This window comes from Bos indicus, chromosome 24 (genome assembly GCF_029378745.1).
Source record: "Bos indicus isolate NIAB-ARS_2022 breed Sahiwal x Tharparkar chromosome 24, NIAB-ARS_B.indTharparkar_mat_pri_1.0, whole genome shotgun sequence".
NCBI lineage: Eukaryota > Metazoa > Chordata > Mammalia > Artiodactyla > Bovidae > Bos > Bos indicus.
In genome coordinates this window covers 56,798,122-56,804,121 of record NC_091783.1, presented here as the reverse complement: position 1 = coordinate 56,804,121, position 6,000 = coordinate 56,798,122, and positions in this window count along the sequence as shown.

Sequence of the window (6,000 nt, the reverse complement as noted above, 5' to 3'; positions counted from 1 at the left end):
AAGGCTGCAGTTTATGGGGTTGCTGAGGGTCGGACACGACTGAGCGACTTCACTTTCCCTTTTCACTTTCATGCATTGGAGAAGGAAATGGCAACCCACTCCAGTGTTCTTGCCTGGAGAATCCCAGGGATAGGGGCGCCTGGTGGGCTGCCGTTGCACAGAGTCGGACACGACTGAAGTGACTTAGCAGCAGTAGCAGCAGCTCTTTAATTGGTTAAAGAGAACCAAGAGGGGAGAAAGTTTAAGCAATGAACACCTCTCCCACTTGAAGTACAAAATATCAACTATGATTATATGTGCTCAGTCCCCCAGTCGTCTGATTCTTTGCGACCTATGGACTGTAGCCCACCAGGCTCCCTCTGTCCATGGGATTCTCCAGTCAAGAATACTGGAGAGGGTTGCTCTTTCCTTCTCCAGGGGGTCTTCCTGACCTGGGATCAAACCTGTGTCTCTAGCACCTCACACATTGCAGGTGGGTTATTTACTACTAGTGCTACCTGGGAAGCGCAACTATTATTATTATTATTACTGTAGCTATTACTGTTACCATTATACAGGCAGTCTTCCCAAACCCCAAAGCAGTAGGGGAGCCAGGCCGGCCCTAGCTATGACTCTCACTTTTCCTCCCAAGAAGAATCATCAGGGTTGGACGTCCCTCTCCTGAGAACTGAGTCTTGTCCTCGGCAGAAAGCACAAAAATAATTGGAAAGCCCTGTCCTGGTCCTACAGAGCACTCCAGCTCCTTGGGGCTCAGGCACTAAATCATACGACAAGCCCATATATTTGCCCAGGAAAGAAAGAAGGCAATTGAAACCCAGTATTTAAAGGCGGCCTCAGATTTATCCCCCATCTCGACAGCCTACAGAACATTGGAGAATAGACCCTGCCTTTCTTTGGACAATAAAACAGGATCCGCTGTCCAGGAATTGGCCCTGAGAAAGTTCATTATTCATCCTCATGTGACCTTCCTGAGAACCAAGAACTGCTGGCCCAAAACTCTTCATTTTAACAGTTTTCTCCTTCCACTCATTTGCAAAGCAAGTATTGTCCTTCCAGCATCCCAAGATGCTTTACTTTTTGTGCATTCTAACGGAGGAAAATCTTACCTGCCAGCTTTGTTACCCAGTGCCCCATCCTTCTCCACTGGACCCCCATCGTGATCCCAGGAAGGATTTTTAAGACCCAATATTCTGGCTTGGCTTGTTCCCATTCATAAAGTTTCCGTGTTGTTTGGACATTAATGAACTAAATCCAAGTCCTCAGTCTATTTCCTTACCCCCTAACTTGACTTGGGGCTTTCCTGCTGGCTCAGCTGGTAAAGAATCCGCCTGCAGTGTGTGAGACTTGGGTTCTATCCCTGGGTTGGGAAGATCCCCGGGAGAAGGGAAAGCCTACCCACTCCACTAATCTGGCCTGGAGAATTCCAATGCACTGTATAGTCCATGGGGTCGCAAAGAGTTGGACACAACTGAACAGACTTTCTCTTTCGTTTTCACTTGACTTTGGAAGTTTGCTAGTTCCATGTCAAGCTGGTTATCTAAAGCAGTCAATCAGTCTTCACACCTCATCTGCAGGCAGGGGAGTCCAGCCACCCTGCAAGGCCAGGCAGGATGCATCACCCACAGCTGTCGGTCCAGAGAACTGCGGGCAGCCCTGGATGCCAGTAACCCCATCCCTGCATCAGCCGCAGAAGCTCGTATTATTGTTGACAATGAACATGATCCAAGAAACTCACATAAATCAATCACCGCAATTAAATTTTTAAAAAGTTCTTGATCTTCCAGGGTCAATGTGTCAGTGGCTTGCGTTTTCAACGTTGCCAGTGGAGTTAGAGACATTTCTGAGAGTATGATTTCCAGAGACTCGTGCTGTGAGACTGGCTTCTGTTGGCCCTCAGACCTGGTTCCTGGGCTCAGCATCTGATGCTCCTTCACGCTTCTTTCTCCATGCCCACCCTCTGCCTGCACCCTCAGCCCCAAAGCCCCCCTCTGGCTGCCCACAGGACCTTCCATTTCTCCTCCCTCCTCTCCCCGAGAGTACCAGCCTAGACATTCTCTGGTGCCACAGGACCTCTATTAGCTTTCCTAGGGCTGCACGGCTGGGTGATTTAAATGACGGTTTATTGTTGCCCGGTCCTAGAGGCCAGAAAACTGAAATTTAAGTGTGGGAAGGATCAATTCCTTGTGAGGGCCGTTCCCAGCCTCTCCTCTGGGTTGTAGACAGCCGTCTTCTCCCTGTCTGCATGTCCTCGTCTCTCTGAGATCTGTGTCCACATGTCCCCTTCTTATGAGGACAGTCACACTGGCTGCGATCCAGTCACACTGCATTAGGGTTACCTCTGAAAAGACTCTCTAAATGAGGTCACTTTCTGAGGTGAGGGGGTGGGTCAAGACTGCGACATAGGAATTTGTCGTTGTTCAGTCGCTTAGTTGTGTCGGAGTCTGCGACTCCATGGACTGTAGCCTACCAGGCTCCTCCATCCATGGAATTTTCCAGGCAAGAGTGCTGGAGTGGGTTGCCATTTCCTTCTCCAGGGGATCTTCCCAATCCAGGGATCAAACCCGTGTCTCCCACATTGCAGGCAGACAGTTTGCCATCTGAGCCACCTGGGAAGCCCGCTCATAAGACGGCTTTTAGTCTAAGATGATAACTGGTCCCACCCCTCCACCATCCCTCCCACTGAGGGCAGGGACTGTGTCTTAGACTGTTTCAGTCTAAGTTTCTGCCTGCCATCCGGTGGCACTTAATTCACACCCCCTCGGCACGCCTCCTCCACGCTGCACCGCCCCTCATGGTGACAGCTAGGCCTGCTGGCTACAAGGATTCCTGAGCTGCCCAGAACGGGTAGAGAGGAGGGGAGCCCAGAGCCAGCCTACAGCGGCACCGCTGCCCGAATGACCTGGGGCACCCTCGCCGTCTATACCTACTCCATCCTCCAGGGAGCCGCCGCTGGGCGTGCGGGTGCCTCCCTGGGCAGAGCCTGCAGCCAGCTCATTCTCAGCGCCACTTCCTAATCTTCCCGGTGGTTCCAGGAATCCAGCCCTGTGCACTAATGGGCCCCTGTCATTAGAGGCTTGGCAGGCGCTCACACGCCAGGGCTCCCCAAAGCCCTGGAGATCTGGCCAAGGGCTGAGAGGCACCAAGGCCATTTTCAAAAGCCAAAGGGCAACAGGAGCACAGTCGGACGTTTTTTTGAAACCTGCATTTATTTAGTAAATAATGTATGTTAATGCAACATAGGCTGTATGATGTAATAATTATGGAAACGACCTGCGCCTGCCATCCAGGCTTCAGGGGCCTTCCGGAGCCGCTCAGCCAGGGTCTTATAGCCCCTCCAGCCGAGCCTGCTCCTTGGGTCAGGGGCTCAGCCCCTACCCATCCCCACCCGTCCCCACCCCCACCGCCCACCCTATCCCCTGCTGGGCTGCCTACTTCTCCGCAGACCTCCCTTCTCACACCAATCCCCCCACACCCACCACCCTCCACTGGCCCTCCTGGACCCCCAGGATGCCCTGACTCGGCCACCCTGCAGTCATCACCAGGCTCATAAAGCCGCCTCACCCTGTTGCCACTCTGTCCCTAGCTGACACAGGAGGGGCCGCTGCATAGGAGCCGTCTTCTAGATCTGTCTCTAAGCAAATCCTGGAGCTACAGAGCCCCACCCTCTGTACCCTGTTTGGATCGGTTTACTTATTATCAGTGCATCCTTATTTATATTGACCTTATATACCAGGGCACCAGGGCATTGCTAGGCACCGAGTCAGAATTATTCCAACTTCAGTTGGCTAAAACCTGAATGTCAAGTCAGATCCATGTTTGTTTGGAGGCACTTATGTGGGATAGATCCTCTGGAGAAGGGAATGGTCATCCCTTCCAGTATTCTTGCTTAGAGAATTCCATGGACAGAGGAACCTGGCAGGCTACAGTCCATGCAGCTATGAAGAGTCAGACATGACTGAGTGACTAACACTTTCATATGTGATAGAGGGCAGTTATTAACTGCAAAGGCGCCTGGGTAACTTTCTGGGGTGATAGGTCCTAATTCTTGACTGAAGTGGTTGTTACGTGGATGGATACATTTTTCTATACCCATTAAAATCTGCATTTTACAGTTAAAATTTGCATTTTAAATTATACCTCTACAAGGTTGATTTAAGAAAAAAGCTAACATCATGAAAACAACACCTAGAACCAGGCTTCCTTGTCTTCTGATTACTTTGAGGCTCTAACCGCTTCCTTGGAAAGATCCATTCTAACAACCAATTATTGTGACATCTTGTCGTTCAACAAAATATAACAGCAGAACTTTTCCTTCGACTCACCAGAAAACCACAGGTGATTGGCACTGCTATACGGCTTCCATAATTTCATCTTCACCTGCTGGGTGTAGACACATTCTTTTCCTTTAATTAATGCAAAAAGTTAGCTTGCATTATATTCATTTAGCTATACATGAGAGCAGCATGTTGTTACTGCGACAACTGACTGTCTTGGACTAGAAGTCCCTGGCTGCAAAGGCGAGAATGTGTGTGTTAGTCGCTCAGTCGTGTCCGACTCTTTGCAACCCGATGAACTGTAGCCTGCCAGGCTCCTCTGTCCATGGGATTCTCCAGCCAAGAATACTGGAGTGGGTTGCCATGCCCTCCTCCAGGGGATCTTCCTGACTCAGGGATCGAACCTGGGTCTCCTGACTTGCAGACAGATTCTTTACCCTCTGAGCCACCAGGGAAACCCTGAACAGAAGCTTTTATTTTACCTGAGGGTTGTTGTTATGGAAAAGGCAACAATCAGGCCCAAAGCATCGTTTAGCCCAGGGGTCCCCAACCTCGGGGCTGTGGATGGGTACCTGCTGTCAGATCAGCAGTGGCATTAGATTAAAGTTCACAATAAATGCAATGTGTTTGAATCATCCCAAAACCATCCTCCCTACCCCGTCCGTGGAAGTGATGTCTTCCCCGAAATCGGATTCTGGTGCTTCAAAGTGGACTGCTGATTTTAGCTCATCCATCAGCTCCCATCCGGTTTTCCAGGAGTCAGTGAAATGACTGTAAGCATTCTACAAAGAAGAAAATCTCATCATGTCGGCCAGAAATCACTTCATATAATATTTGAATCTTTGCTTGCTACAGTTAACTTTTGCTATCTCGCCAGAGAAATTTCGAGCTCCTCTCTAGAAGAGAATGATTAATGGTATAAAACAAAATGTTTAATGCTTTACTAAATAATGTTAGTAATACCAATATGATGCTTGGTCTGAATTTTCTTTCTTTAAAAAAAAAAATGCTAAGTCGTGAATAGATAAATATGATCACCAACGGTCAAGTTGAATAAGGGAGGTTACATTTCCCTGAGCCTTGAAACAAGGATAATAAAATACTGCTTTTGCAGAGTCCCTTTCTTGGAAGAAGAGCTCATAAAACTTTATCATACATATATTTGCTCTAGTAATGTAATCATTCAATCTCCCTCCTGCCTTTCTGAAGGCATCTTTACTACCGTGTGGCAGGGACCCCAGACTAATTGTGTTTACAGAGAGTGTCAAACCAGCGTCTGGAAAAGCCTGGTTTTCTGAGGGAATTCAAGAGTGAAAAACCCCACATGATTCTCCCCTTTATCAAAACGCATTCTCAGGGTTTGGGACAACTGTAACCAGTGTCCCAGTGAAGCCATGGGCTCGTTGTGTTGATTAACCTTATCTGTACTCTCCTTATTCATCCTCTTGGTCACACAGACTGCCGTGGGAGAGTAAATATTGCCCCAGACCTTACCTTTTCACCTCTTCCTAATCTTCCTTCGGGGACTCCTAGCAACTGCCCTGCCCCGAGAACCCAGGGAAAACGTGGAAGGGTAGAAACTCAGATAAAGCAAGGAGTCTTTCCACCAGTATCAAGCCAGGGGAGGGCAGCTGACAGGCTCCATTCTGGGGTCTTCCTCAGAGAAGGTAAGCTCACTCTTAGCAGTGTGTCTGCCTCTCCCCCAGAAGCCCCTTTGTTCTTCCCT